The sequence below is a fragment of the Phacochoerus africanus genome, chromosome 15 (genome assembly GCF_016906955.1).
Source record: "Phacochoerus africanus isolate WHEZ1 chromosome 15, ROS_Pafr_v1, whole genome shotgun sequence".
In the NCBI taxonomy this organism is placed as follows: Eukaryota; Metazoa; Chordata; class Mammalia; order Artiodactyla; family Suidae; genus Phacochoerus; species Phacochoerus africanus.
Genome location: NC_062558.1, coordinates 19,341,899 through 19,358,506, shown reverse-complemented (window position 1 = coordinate 19,358,506; position 16,608 = coordinate 19,341,899).

Below are 16,608 nucleotides of genomic sequence, written 5' to 3'. Positions count from 1 at the left end.
AAAATGTTTACTAACAGTTACTCTTTCCTTCAGAATAGTTTCTATTGGCTTTTAAAACTATTAATAGTTATTGTATCCTGAAGCACAAGTTCCTTGAAATAGCTCTGCCTATTGAACATTTTCCCCAGTTATTATTCCAGAAATGGAACTGGCCAGTCTTAGCTGCTCTTTATTACTATTTTAAGATACCACTCTAATGCATGCACTTGTAATAAAGGTGTTTATAAGAGTGGTACCTGCTTGCTACAAAGGAAGCTTTGTGTATGTGTATGCATGCACATACATGTACATGCTCATTTATTAGATATAATTGACATGTAACATGTATAAGGGGTGCAAGATTGATTTGGTAATTTATATTGCAGTATGATTGCCATTGTAGCATTAGCTAACCCCTTTCTCATGTCACATAATTACCAATTCTTCTAGCGGTTGGAACAGTTAAGATTTATTCTTTTGGCAAGCTTAATACTTATAATACAATTAGGTTGCCTGTAATCACTGAACTCCATATAAGATTACCAAAACTCACTTAACTACTAGTTGCAAAAGTTGTACCTTTAAAAACATCTCTCCAGTTCCCCCACTCTCTCAGGTGCTGGTAACCACTATTCCATTCTCTGTTTATTTGAGTTTGGTGCTTTTTAGATTCCCATGTAAGGACTACTATACAGTATTTATATTTCCCTGTCTGACTTAAGTCATTTAGTATAATGACCTCAAGTTCCATCCATATTATAGCAAATGGCAGGGTTTTCTTTTTTCTCATGGCTCATTAGTATTACATTTTGCCTGTGTATAATCTCACAACTTCTTTATCCATTCATCTGTTGATGGACACTTAGGTTGCTTCCACGTCTTGGCTATTATAAGCAGTGCAGCAATGAACATGGGGATGCAGATATCTCTTCAATATCCCATTTTAATTTGTTGGGGATATATTTCCAGATGTGGGATTGGTGGTTCTATTGCTGACAGTTATATTTTTAATTTTTTGAGGAACCTCTTTCATGTTTTCCATAGTGGCTGAACTGGTTCACGATTCCACCAACAACATGCAGGTGATCCAGAGTTTCCGTTCTGGCTCAGTGGGTTAAGAATCCAAACATTATCTATGAAGATGCCGGTTTGATCCCTGGCCTCCATTGGTGGGTTAAGGATCCAACATTTCCATGAGTTGTGGTAAAGGTCGCAGATGTGGCTTGGATCTGGCATTGCTGTGGCTGTGGTGTAGGGCAGCAGCTGCAGCTCAGATTCAATTCCTAGACTGGGAACTTCAGTATGTTACAGGTGTGGCCCTAAAAACAAAACAAAACAAATGTTCCCCTTTTCTTCCATATTCTCACCAACACTTATTATCTTTTATCTTCTTGATGATATGCTTTCTTACAGATGTGAGATATTTTATTGTGGTTTTGATTTGCTTGCTCCTGATAATTAGTGGTAGTGTGCAAATTTTCATGTACCTTTTTGCAATGGGAAGCCTCCTGAAAAATTTCTATTTAGATTCTCTGTCATTTTTTAATTGGATTTCTTGTTGTTACTGAATTGTATGAGTTCTTTATGTATTTTGGATATTAAACCCTTATCTCATACATGGTTTCTAAATATTTTCTTTCATTATGTAGGTTTGCATTTTCATTTTGTCAATGGTTTATTTTGCAATACAGAAACTTTTAAGTTTGATGTAATACCACTTAATGATTTTTTTCTTTTACGCTTTTGGGGTGACATCCAAAAATTGTTGCCAAAACCAATGCTGAGTATCCTCTTCCTTACGTTTTTTTCTAGTTTTACAGTTTACAGTTTCAATGTTTGTGATCTATTTAGGGTTAATTTTTGTGAGTAGTGTAAGATAGGGGTCAAATTTCATTTCTGCATGTGGTTATCCAGTTTTCCCAACACCATTTGTGGAAGAGATTTTCCCCAAAATTCCCTTGTGGGGCAGTGGGATAAGGATCTGGTGTTGTTACTACAGAAGCTCAGGTCACTGCTGTGTCTCAGGTTCAACCCCTGGTCTGGGAATTTCTGCATGCCATAGGTGTGGCCAAGAAAGAGGGATGAGGGCTTTTCCTATTAGATGTTCTTGGCATCAAAGAATATCCAATATTAGTTGACCATATATTAAAGGGGTTTAATTCAGAGTTCTTCCTTCTCTTCCATTGTTCTGGGTATTTATTTTTATGCCAAAACCATACTTTTTAGTTACTATAGCTTCATAGTATATATAAAAATAAACCGGGAGGTGTCATCCTCTAGTTTTGTTTTGATCTGTTTTTTTCTTCTCATGATTGCTTTGTCTATTCAGGATATTGTGTGGTTCCAAAGAAATTTTAAGGTTATTTAGCTAGTTATGTGAAAAATTCCATTGGAATTTTTGTATGGATTTTGTTGAATCTATAGACAACCTTGGGTTATATGGACATTTTAACATTATTAACTTTTTTAATCCGTTAGCATGGGATGCCTCTCCCATGTTATTTGTGTATTCTTGGATTTCTTTCAGCACAATCTTGTAGTTTTCATTATATATATATATCTTTTACTGCCGTGGTTAAATTGATTTCTAGGTATTTTACTAGTTTTGGTGCTATTGTAAACAGGATAGTTAATTTTTTTCCAGATGTTTCATTGTTAGTGTATAGAAATGAAAATAATTTTTTAGAGTTTTAATAAGGCTTTTATTTAAAAGAAAAAATTAAAATAGTTTGATATAGTTTTTAACTGAAGTATAGTTGATTTAGAAGTTTAGGTGTAAAAAATGATTGAGTATTTTTATAGGTATACTTCACTTAGAGTTATTAAGAAAAACAGTGACTGTAGTTCCCTGTGTTGTACAATATCTCCTTGTTGATTATCTAGTCTATACACAGTAGTTTGTATCTATTCAACCTTCCCTTCATGATGCCCCTCCATCTCTCTACTAGTGGATCTGTTTCTTTTTTTGGTATATACATCTGTTAGTTTTATTTATGGGATTCCACAAATAGGTGATAGCATTGAGTATTTAACTGATTTCTATTGTCTTATCTTTTTCTTTGGTCTTTTTTTTTTAAGGGCTATCCCACCACAAATGGAGTTTCCCAGGCTAAGGGTTGAATCAGAGCTGTGGCCGCCTGCCTATGCCACAGCCAGCGTCAGATCTGAGCCATGTCTGCGATCTACACCACAACCCATGGCAATGCCAGATCCTTAACCCACTGAGTGAGGCCAGGGATTGGAACTACATCCTCATGGATCCTAGTCAGATTCAATTCCACTGAGCCATGATGGGAACTCCCTTATCTGCTTTTAAAATGGTTGTTATTTACAAATGAATGATTTTGAGATTTGAATGCATATCTGTTTGCATGGTCATGTCACTATATTAACTGCACTATAAGTTGGGTAAAAGAGTCAAGACAAAGTGTTATTGTGAAGAAGAATATTTTAGAATGGAATTGATTAAAATGTTACTTTTTGGTCAGTAGAGATAGGTCAAGGTTGCTTTTTCACCCAAACCTACATGTTATTAATATTTATTACAATTGGCTATGTGTTTTCCTAGAACTATGAAAAGTTAAAGAAGTGTTTAAAAGTTGTAAAGGGGACTTTCCAGCATGCCTTACCATCTCCTAAACTGTGTAACATTTTCCCTTTCATTCTCTGTTTATTGTGATCTCATGCTTTAAAAAAGTAATGAATTCATGGATGGCTATTCGCTTCAATACCTGGCAGTATTTTTGGAACTGGAAATAAGTCAGCTGTATTTATCATCAATAATGTGCAGTCTCCATGGCTTTTAAGCACCTATATTGCTTCAGATTAGGAATGCACATATTTAGATTTTAGTAGAGATGAAGTACTAGAAAAATCTTAAAATGGTTTGATATAGTTTTTCATTGACGTATTGCTGATTTACAAGTTTCAGGTGTACAAAGTGATGATTGAGTATTTTTATAGATATAGTTCACTTAGAGATATTAAAAAAAAAAAAAAAACAACCAGTGGCTATATTTCCCTGTGTTGTACAATATCCAGTTAATCCAGGTTATGCTGACCCTAAATTTAAGATTTTCATAATTTTTTGTCTGTCAAAGCCCTAATTCACCAGGGACTTCATTAGGCACTATGTCATTGTGACTGTGGTCACATGGAGGTAATGAACATGAGACACAGAGACTGATCCTGCCAGATGGGCACCGTCCAGGGAACTTTCTGAGTCGATGGTCATGTCCCACCTGGGCCCATCTAATATACTAGCCACATGTGACCACTGAGCCCCTAAAATACGTCTCATGTGACTGAGTGACTGAATTTTATATTTTATTTTAATATAAATAAATGCATGTTATTATTTAATTCTTAATTTTAGTTAATGAAAAATTAATTTTAACAGTGGCACATGACGAGCACCTCAGTCTAGGATGATTGCACATGATGTTTTCCAATGTGTAAAAGCAAGCCACTGAACATCTTGGTTACTTTAGGCCAAGTGAGGCATTTATAAAATGTGGATTACTGGAATCCACGTCAACACTTCTGAATCATAAGCCTTGGAGAAAGAGCCTTGGAATTTTCTAACAAGAGTGCAGAAGAGTTTATGCTAAAGATCATTCAGGAATTTCAGGACTCACCCCTAGTGTCTGCTTTTCAGGGACATTTACCCTGACCGAGAAGGGCAGTGGTGTTGTAGGTCCTAGTCCCTCTTCAACCTCTTCTTTATACTTTCCAACCCCGAGCTTATTTTCTGCTCCTTTCCCTCTCCTCCTCTCTCCCCCTCCTCCTTCCCTCCTCAGTTACTGAAATGGATATACTTGGACTAGACTGGTGTCGGAATTCCAAGTGCTGGGTTTATTTTATTTATTTACTTTTAACTATTAGAGGATTGAGGTGAAATAGGCCTAAATGCTAAATGTTGTTGCTTCTAGGAATTAGGAGTGCTTTTTAAAAAAATACTTTTCCATGCTTTATAAATTTTATATATTGAACATATATTACAAAACTTTATAATTAGGGAAAATGTGCATTTAAAGCTCACTGCATTTAAAATCCACTTCATTTCAACATGCAACGTGAATGTTCATTTTCTCGTTGTCTCCTGCAACTGTGCTAACTCTTGTTGAATAAGATGAGCACCAGGTACATTGTAACATTCTCTAAAATGACACAGGAAGAGCCAAGCATAAATGGTTTTTCAAATCACCGCACAGGAACTTAAAACATACTGTAAGGTCTTTGCAGGTAATTAACATGAGCTCTTAAAGAGAAAATGGTCTCAGAGAATGGGGAAAAGAGTGAGGATGGAGAAAATTTGGTAAATAAAATTTGGTAAAAATTAAACTCGTTTTCTTTTTGAAGCCCACATTCCAAGAATGGTGCAACTCCTGGGAGCAAATATCTTTATGTCTAAATGCATCTCACATTTCCAGCTTCTTTATTTACATTTCTACTCAATATTTAACCAATCATACCCAGACATAGTTTCTAAATGCACACTGTGTATAATGCTGCTGTTCTTACCCTCAGTGCATGGCTCACAGACAGAGAAAGGCACCAGTCTCTGCATTTGGGGACTTGGTGCTTTGTCCAATTGTACATATTACACACTCTGCCTCTTGGGAGAGAAATAAGAGAGGTAGGTTGCACTGGTTGCTGTTTGGAAATACTGTAGTCACTGAAATTATTATTTTTATTTTCCATAATATTTGCAGTGAAATATAGGAACGACAATGTGTGTGCATGTATACATAACCCAGATACCATTTGAAAGCTTTAATCACATTTTTATAATTTTTTCAACTTACATGATCAGGATTTATTATAAACTGATTGTATATATTCTTCAGGATATTTAACTGCCAAGGATGTTTAGGAAGTAATAACCCAATACTAAGCAACTAAGCTGAATTTTCTTCACTAGCAGTTTATGATAGCACTTAACATTTTCAGAGGGAAATGAACATAAAAAAGTCTTTTTTTTAAAACTCCGTCAAGGAATCTGGCCTTTGAATGAACTAATTCTGTGTAAATAAGTCAAATGGAGATAGAGGGGATTAACTCTGAAGTACAGAGTTTGAAAACAGAGAGGGAAAAATGTAGACACTTATGAGTATTAGAATCTCTAAATTTTGGTCCAAGAGATGTAGGTGTCTGAAACGAAGAATATTAGGGTGTCAGGCAACCAGAATGCAGAACATCTTTTCTGTCCACTGGCCTTGTGACTTGACCCTTGCAAACATTTTGAGCCTCAGTTTATAATACTAAGAATTAGTAATTATACTGAACTTACAAAGTAAAAAATCAGTATGCTCTCCTGTACAACTTGCTCTTAAACTTTGTGTGATTGTTGCCCAGTATTTTTGATGTTTGTCCAGCTGAGCACAGGACCCATGGAGATTAAGCCTAGAATTCACATCTGTAGCTTTAATCAGCAGATTGGCTAAACGGCACAGGAAAGCTCATACACTGAGCCTGTCCTAGAAGCAATCACCCAGTTTGGAAAGAGTGATGATGAGAAATCTCTTCTTGTGAAAGGAAGTCAGCAGGAGCAACAGTAACCTCCACTGGACCACACTGGCCTCTTTAGACAACCATCAAGTACCTTCCCTTTGGCTAGATCTGCAGAAAATAAGGACAGTCAATAACGTCTGATCTGACTTGGTTGTCAGCCGTAAAATTCATCAGAATGCTAACTTCTTTTGCAATTGAATCTGGCCTTCCTGAAGATGGCTTGCTTTTGGAAGGGTTACAATTTGATTTCTCTAAATTGAAAAAATATATCATGCACTGAATAGACTTTCTTTGGGCTTAATAATATTTCTTCATGTATTATAAACTATTTCATACAGATGCATGAATGAAATACATGCAGTTTAATAACTATTAGGTGAAAACGCAAGAAGCAAAAAGAGCTGGGAATAAATAAGACTTTGCTAACACCCCAGAAGCCCCTCCCTAATCTCACTGTGAGAACCCTTCTGTAATTAACACACTCTTAACTTTCTTTATCACTTGGTTTCCTATGTTTGCATTCCTGAAAACAGATTGTCATAGTTTTGAGCTATGTATGAATACATCCGTAAACAGAATATTGTGTTTTTTTTCTGTTATTTTCTGCTTTTATCCCAACATTATTTAATGAACTCATTTAGGTTGTTACATGGTGCTATAGTGTTTCTTTGTTTTCTGCTATGCAGACTCAACTGATGGTATAGTTTTAATCCAATACATCAACTATATATGTTGATGAACATATATAGTGCCATCAATGCTCTTATTTGAAGACTAATTATTCACTATCTTCTGTGTAAATAATGGATATATACCCGGCTCTATAAAAAAATAAGATTTCTTTCTGTCTTTACAATCTCTTTGGAGGTTATTTGTGCTGCATGTTCCATTCTAATTTAAGAGTATTAACAGTAGTAATGTAGTAACAATGGAAGTTAATTACTAGCAAAACTGTTTTGTCTTCTACTATTATGGAGAGGTTTTCTGGGTTGGCAGGAGATTTCATTTTTAGTTATATTTCACCAACAATCAATATTTCATTCCCTGCCTGTAAGTGTTGGGGTACCTCAATGCTCCTCTCTTGGATTGCTTATTTTTTCCGTCTTTCCTCACTTCTTAAATAATCTTCTTTAGTTCTTTGGCTTTAAATACTATCTACATATGAATGTATTAGATTTTCATACCTGGCCAATCTCTTTTATCTTCCTGCACACACCCCCCCATGCACACACACCTACACTGTGCACATGCCATGCACACATGCACACTATGTTTCCTTCTTAAAAGGCACTATCTTTCATTTAGCATTCATGTTACAAATCTTAGTCTCCCTTTTTTTTTTTCATTTTCATACACCAAAAATAAATCCTAAAGTTCTTTAAAAATAAATCGGGATTTTATGACTTGTCACAAGGTACATTGTTATTCCTTCCCATTTAGCATTTATGTTGACCCTCCGGGGGAGGGGAGTGATAAGAGACAGGGAGACTAGATGACCAGGTGGTTTTAATAAACCAGAGAAAAGATCCTGAGAGCACATGTCCAGAGAGAAGTTACAGGGTTAAATTCAGTATATGTGATCAGCAGTTGGTACTGGAAGTTCCCTGGTGAGTGGCCCTGAGGATCTGCTGGGGTTCAGACGAAGCATGTGAACAAGGAGATAAATGGACCAATCCTGTATTTCCAAGGGACATTTATAGGTTGGATGAAATAACTGTTAAAAGGAGCAGAAAATGAGAACTGAAGAAGGTGTAAGGAGAACCTAAAGAGATAGGTTTCCAGAATTTTCATAAAAAAAAAAAAAAATTACGAGTAGGACAAGCCAGAAGAACAGTGTTGAATGCTGTTGTTAGAGACCACAGGTTTGTGTTCCGGGTGCACAGGGAGGCCAAACACACTGAAACACTGGAGTTTGGAGCAGGGGAAATGTTCATTGTAAGGCCATGCAAGGAGAGAGATGGTGGCTAGTGCCCAAACCCCCTTCCCCTCCCCTTATCCCCCTTCTGCTCTTCTTATCCTCCTTCCCCTCCCCTTATTCCCCTTCCCCCACCCTCAGCATTCCCTGAAGAGTTTCATCTAAGCCTTTTTTAAAGGCCAGGTGAAAGTGGTCACGGGGAAGTGACCACAGGGGCAGTGTCACAGGGTGCAATATGATCAATCCTTAGGCTCCAGAGCCCATTTGTTCAGGACCATCAAGCAGTTAACACCTTCCATTTGGGGTGGGGGGTTGGTTAGCATCTGAAACACTCAAGAAGTATGTCTGAGAAACTTACCTGGCTAAGTTAGAGGAGAGCTACTACAGAGGATGTGGGGGGGGTGCCTGCCATGGGAAAGCCTGGTAGGTAAGGTCCAGCTCAGTAACACTGTTAGAGGTAAAATAATAAATTTAAGCAGTAGAGCCAGGGTTTGGAATATCTACAATGAAGAAGGCTGGCTACAGGTCATCACAGTAGTCACTGGTGGGAGTTCTGGGATAAAATAAATAAGGGCTCACCCTATAAACACATGTAAATCTATTGGAGAGACAAAGTGTGAATACAAATAAATTCAGTCTAAGAGCTGATGTTTTAAGGGTCTTGCAGTAAAACTTATGAGAGGTCCTAAGAGCACTCTCTGGTTCCTGGAGGCAGTGAGGAGAGATGTATGGAGGAGGTGTTGTTTTCTGTGGACCTAGATTCCAAGCAGAGAGTTTGGCAGCGAACACTGTAGGGCAAGCGAGAGAGAACACAGGCTTCGATATGGATGGAGAGATATCAGGTGTAAAAGACATGAATTTGCAGTCTAAGTTGCTGGTGGGTCAGAATTATATTGAAAAAATCCAATCACCATTCCTCTTCTAACTTTGGGAAACTAATCTCCATCCTCAGTGGACTTTTCCCATTAGTTATATCTTTCCACTAAAACCTGAGGAAGACCCTGGGGTCCCAGCTGCTGACACATTATTGGTTTAGGACTTATCAGTTTTTCAGGTCCAGAGATTGATGATTCTCTGCTCTTCTTGGGACACAGTTGAGGTTGGCAAGACCAGGAGGATGATTCCAATAGGGGAGCAAAATAGTTCTACTAATATGTGGTTTTATTGCTTGCTTATTAAAATGGCAATAATATTAGCATTACATTAAAGTGTTAAGCTTATAGGAAGTTCCCCTGTGGTGTAGCCAGTTAAGGATCCAGTGTTTTTCCTGCTGTGGCACAGGTCACAGCTGCATGCAGCCTCCATCTCTAGCCAGGGGGCTTCCATATCCTGTAAGGGAGGCCAAAAAAAAAAAAAAAAACAGGTGTTAAGACTATATAAAATAAAAGAATCAGTAAAATGCAATATGTGATACATTAAATTTATAAACATATCAGAAATATTAAAATATCAGTCTAACAAAATATAAATATTAAACATATTATCATAAGCTGATACAATTAGTATAATTAATAACATCTAAAAACCAGCACTACATAAGAGAATACAATTAATTATGCATGAGTCATTAACATGATATAAGACAGTTCAATTTCTTTGTAAAAGTCAGATCCTCTAAAAAATTGCATTGATATGATTATTATTGAGCTGAGTCTATTTTTGTAAAAGGATTTCCATCTGATGGAAAGGCACTTGCTCTATATTCACTAGCAGGAGAATATTTAATAGACATTTACGAACTAACTTCAAATATTTTCCTCTGATCCCCTTATCTTTAAATAATAGCATGTACCATGAATCGCATTGATCACATTTATTTCAGCTCCATCCCACAATAAAAGGCAAAGCATCAGTTTAATACATGGTGCTAATATTTCACTTATTCAAAAGGTCTTTGTAATATGGCAATAATTGTGCTTAAAATAGTAGAAAATTTTGAAAGAGTAGAAGATTGTTGCACATTGCAGTGTGTGTATGTACAAATCTGCCTGAGCTTGTTCACAGCACCTTTGTTTTGTCCTTCCTGCACATATTGACAAACTACATTATTGATTTCATTATTGCTAGGTAAATGATTTAAATATTCTTTCAAACACAAAAATAATGACGCTGCACTGAAAGTGTTAGTGTTTCACACATAATCGCCGGTAATCCATCTGTGCTGGGCAACGCTGTGAATCACCATAGTCACAAGCTGCGGCATTAGGCAGCCACTGCTCTGAGTGCCGGCCAGGCTTTCAGATGACAAACTAAATGGGGCTTGGGCTCCTGGTCCTCAGTCTCTTTCTCTGGCTTGCTTCTCCATCCCTTCTTGCTCTGGGATACCTGACGAAATGATGTCAATAAATTTAAGATGTTAAAAAGATACAATCAGCATTAGTTTTCCATGTACAAAAAGCCTCAGATAAGAAGATAAGAGACCCAATAACTGGCTTAGAATGAGGAAAAGGGAAAATTTCAGTGAACAAAGCACATGGACATAGTTCAGAAATCAGTTGGCCCCAAAGAAGCAGTTAGAAATGTCATTCAGCTCATTGTTTCATTGCTTTTATGATTGGAATCTACATTGCTATGTGCATTAATGAGCTTCTTGTTGAAATAGCTCAATTAATAGTATCAACATAGAACTTGATACTGTAGAGGTTGCTAGTGATGTTATTCAATCTAAGTCTGTATTTAGAAAGAAAAAAGTTAATGAACATAAGTTAGTATAATTCTGTGAAAGTAAGGGAAAATGTTGCTATTGCAATTTAATAAGATAAATAAAACTGGAGGAGTAAATATTCTTAGCAAAACTGTGCTAAAAGTTTATCTTTGTGTAAATTATCACTTTCTTATCCATGAAGTGGGTCCTTAACCCTTCTCTGATGCTAGGGTTTATGTATTTTCTGGTTTTAATGTTGAGAGATATGGAGTTCCCGCTGTGGCTCCATGGGTTAAAAACCTGTCATAGTGTCCATGAGGAAGTGGGTTTGATTCTTGGCCTCGCTCAGTGAGTTGAGGATCTAGAAATACTGAGGGCTTCAGTGTGGTTTGAGGATGGGGCTCTGATCTGGCATTGCTGTGGCTGTGGTGTAGGCTGGCAGCTGCAACTCTGATTCAACCCCTAGCCTGGGAACTTCCATATGCTGCAGGTGTGGCCAAGGCAGGAAGAAAGAAAAAAAATTATTGAAAAAAAATTATTGAAAGAGAATCTAACATGAACTTTGCAGAAAATATATATTTTCTTTTCTTTTTATGGCCACATCTGCAGCATATGGAAGTTCCCAGTCTAGGGGTCGAATAGGAGCCGCAGCTCCTGGCCTATGCCACAGCCACATCAACACAAGGTCCTAGCTACATCTGCACCTACACCACAGCTTATGGCAATGCTGGATCCCCAACCCACTGATCAAGGCCAGGGATGGAACCCACATGCTCATGGAGTCTAGTTGGATTTGTCTCCACTGTACCACAATGGGAACTCCCAGAAAATGTTTTCTTAGCGAAACTTTAGCAAGGAGTAATCAAATCAATCAAGGTACAAATATTTTTCCCTATTTTGAAACAATTTTGTGAATGTAAATTTTGAGTGTTCATTAAGGAATAGTTAAGGGATAGTTATTTTTTTGGGGGGGTTATTTCCACAAAAGAACAAAATAATGTCATTTGCAGCAACATGGATGGAACTAGAGACTCTCATACTGAGTAAAGTAAGGGATAGTTATTTGTTAAATGAGTTTATGAATTAATACATTTGATTAAATGCATTGGTTTATAGTCTCCTGCATGTAACTGCAAATGGTCTTTACAATATTGCAACATAGTCTGACAGTGTTATTACCCACTTTGATATATGAGGAAAAGAACTCTGGGAGACATAAGGTTCTTTACTTAGAAGTGACTGATCGGTCAGGCTGGGAACACAACTATGTTTTCTGCCTCTGAGAGTTTTTGCTACCAGATAGTGTCCTTTTCCAGTGGGCAGTGATGATTTTCCCTCATAGGGTTCTAACACTGACACCATCTCTTTATCAGAAATTCCAACTCTGCTACTGGCACCAGTGATTAGATCTCTACCAGCTTATAAATATACAGTGGAGAGAAAAAGTAGTAAAAAAAAAAATCTATGGATTGTGGAATAAAAGAAGTCTTAAGGTTGGCTCTGATGCCTACATTTACTGAGAGTTTAGACAGACTGCTACTCAACCCTAGATCACAGTGATACTATCAAACTTGAACAAAATTGTTTTGAGAGTCAATAGCATAATTGTAAGAAGAGAGTTGAGAGTAAATATGCGATGAGGTGGTTTTATTGGAAAACCTTAATCATATTGTTAACTCACCACCACTGCCCACCTCTTGCAGGGTTTTCTTTATCACATAGGGAAGGTCTAGTAGTATGTTTTCCAAAAGCCCCTTCTCTGTGTGGTTCTGAGTTAGTCTCATCATGAGAGCCACCTGAGTGATATTTGGATGGAGAAAAATTGGCAAGATTGGGTGAAGTGCACTAACAATAAGCACGGACTCTGTTGGTGGGAGATGGAGTGGGGGGATCTGAGTGACTGGAGATGAGACCAGAGCTGTTGTGATAGGAATGCTGCCCACCCAGTTTAGAGGTTCTGTAACCCTTTCATGTGCTAGAACACCACTTTGGAATTCCACCAGACTGTGTGGTTGGTTCTGACTGATGGGCTGGAAAAGAGAGTGACCTGTACCCCTTCAGGACCCAGCATCCAGCTGCTTCTGAGCCTCTCTCTTCCCTGTGACGTGGGTGTAATGCTCAAGGCCGCTGCTGCTGGGAGCTTGGCTGGCTGACAGACTGCAGTGGCCTCTGCACTCTCATTGGGCTTGTGCATGATCAGGAATCAAAGCCAAGCTGTGTGTGGTGGACAGAGTGACATCTTTCCAAAGGTGCCTGCATCCTAGTTCCTGGAATCTGTGAATATGTTACCTTACATGGCCAAAGAAATTTTGCAGATGCGATCAAGTTAATGACCTTGAGACCAGACTCTTCTCTCGGGGGTGGCAGGGGGGAAATGGGGCGATGTAATCAGAAGGGTCCTGAACATGTCAATGGAGGCAGAGATTGGGCTGGTGGGATTGTTGGCTTTGAAGATGAAGGGTGGGGCCAGGGAATTTAGATGGCCTCTAAAAATTGGATATAGCAAGGAGATGGATTTTTTTCTGGAAGGATTTTAGCCCACTGAAACCCATTTCAGACTTCTGACCTCCTGAACTCGAAGATGATAAATTTATATTGTTTCAAGCCACTAAGTTTGAGTGATTTGTTAGAGCAACAGTAGAAAACTAATACACTGTTTTGAGCATCTGAGGCTTAACGTTTTTATTGTAGAACCATAGCCAAGTCTTTCTTGACTGATATAATACTCTTTTATCTTTTTTTATGGTCAAGACTACTAGTAATAAAATACACTTCAAAATTCTAGTGGTGGTTTTTCACCTAAACAATATTTATAATCTGCTTCAAGTTGTACTCTTTCTATTCTGGGGGGGGGTTGATAAATCAGAGTATATATAAAATTTTGGGTATTATTATTACTATATACATATTTTATGTAATTTTATATAGGCATTTAATATAAATGCCATAGAGTCCCTGTCTTTAAGAATTATTTGATGTTGTTATTTTAGAATCCCAGTTTTGTTCTCACTCTTCATTGGATTATAAAATGTAGAATAAATTTTCGCACTACTGGATAAGACAAAGAACTATCATCTGTAGATACTTTGCAGGTGATAAACTAACACAGTCATTTTATTAATCAGTTAATTAGGTGACAGTCTGTTCTTCCTTTAAGAAGATAAAAGTGGTAAACCAGCAAGTGAATCATGAAATTGAGATCAATAGGAAATTTTATGGAAGAACTTGACTCTAGTGTGACAGGTATGATGAGAGGTTAGAGGCAGAGCTATTGTGAAGAGGTGAAGATAAGAGGTGCCTTCAGAATGTGTTTCTTTTTCTGTTAACTTCCACATGGACTCTCAAGGTGACTAAGCTGAGTTGGGGCTAAAATATAGAAGGGACAACAAAAAGGAAAGTATCTTTTCTTTTTTATTTTCCCCCCTTTATGGCTGCCCTGTAGCATACGGGATTCCCAGACCAGGGATCAGATCCGAGTCTAGTTGCAACCTACTCTGCAGCTGTGGTAACGCTGGATCCTTAACCCACTGCCCCCTGGGGATACAACCTATATCCTGGTGCTGCAGAGACAGTACAGATCCCATTGTACCACTGCGGGAACTCCAAAAGTATTATTTTCTGAGATTCAAGAATTTCTCTGTATGTAACCTAGACACAGAGCTGAATGTTAGACCTGGACTCCTACTTGAAATAATACACTTAGACCTAGAATCAAGTAAAATGACAACTATCTTTTGTAGTGTAAGAATCTGGAGAATAAAGACTAAGGACAAGGAATGCAGAGATTCTAGTTTATATCTGACATCTTCATCTGTTTTGTTTCTTTCTTTGTCTTTTACCTATGCACCTCATATATCCATGCATGTGGCAGGCACATCACACATGAGTGTTTGCAACCACAGGTGTGTGTGTGACCCTTTGCCGGGTATTCAGGAAGACTGTCAGAGTTGCTCTCCCTAGAGGTGCATGGGGAGAAGAAGACAGCTTTCTCTGTATTTCCCCTGAAATGCTCCATGGAATGTCCCATTCTGGGGCAATTAGAAAGGACTGTGTCGGGGAATGTCAGGCATGCCCATTCTCCTCGCCCTCCACTCCCTACCGACCCCGGGACAGAACTTTCCTGCTTTTCCTCCACACTTGCTTGAAGTTTTGAGAGCTCACTATTGACATTAATGTTGTAAGGTCTCTCTACATCTGAGAGGTGGCATTTCTTGATGTCCTATCCATGACAGCTTTGTGGCTATAAGGTTCATCTTTAAGATGAATGTCTTCCTCTCTTAGAACCATCTAGCTTCCTATAATTTTTTTTACATCCTTCTCTGTGTGGGAATATGCTCAGAAAAAGCATCACAGTGATCATCATTTTTCAAAACAGTTTTCTCTTAACTTCCTTAATCAACACCGTTGATGCACATATGTAGAATCGCCATGTGAAGTTCTGCCTGTCAATATTCTCTAATCAGAGATTCAATAGAAATAAAGCAATCTTTAATTATTATTTAATATTTAATTATTATTATAATTATTTAATTATTCAGCAATCATAATACTGAAGAATTCTACTGTCGTAAAACACATTCCAGTTCCTGCTTAGCTCGAATACTAGTAGACCACCAAGGAAAACTGTCCTGTGGCCTCTTTGGGTATCATGTGGTTTAGGTTTCCTCCTGTGTATTTTCAAGTACTGTTTGCATGTATGGATTTAAAATCATTCAATGATTTTAAAATAAGAGCATAAAATGAAATTCCATGATACTAAATCATTTTTTAATGTTTAAGTTTATATGATGAGACAGAGACCAAAGGAAGGAAGGTATAAACACAAAGGTTAAAAAAAGGGTGCGTGTGGGGAAAAAGTGTGGGAGAGAGGGAGAGGGAAAGAGGGAGGAAGGGAGAGAAAGAGAGAAAGAAAGAGAGATTGAGGGTCCTCACAGGGCATCTCTGCTATGCATTTTCCTCAACTTCTCTTTCATTCTTTGTCTATTACTGTAACAACTTGACTCCAACACTTAATTCTTTATCATCTCCCAATGCTTGTGCTCCTTTTTCCTTGAGATTAAAACAATAAAAATTGATTTACTCTGACATAGAAACTGAAAATCATCAGTTTTAACTGAATCTAAATCTACTAAAACACAGTTTCAAGACGTTCATTAACTATAGTTGGTGTATGCGTGTGTGTGTGTGTGTGTGTGTGTGTGTGTGTGTGTGTGTGTAAAAGCATAAACTTTGGATTCATGTATACCTGGGTTCACATTCTGAAATTTTCTAGTTATGCAAAATTGGTCAAATATTGTAAATTCTCTGAATTTGCTTTCCCTTTAAAATAGGATCAGTAATATCCTATTATCCCCAAAGGACTGTGGGGAAATGTTAAATTAGATAATGTATATAATGTCCTTAACACATACTGTAAGGACTTGCTAGGGGATTATTTTTGTTATTATCATAATTTTGTTACTATTGATATTAGAACAGCTGAAAATACTTAATTTCAAGTAATGAACATGCTTTTATTACTGTTAGTATAATGTTGATGGCAACTAAGAAATGCACA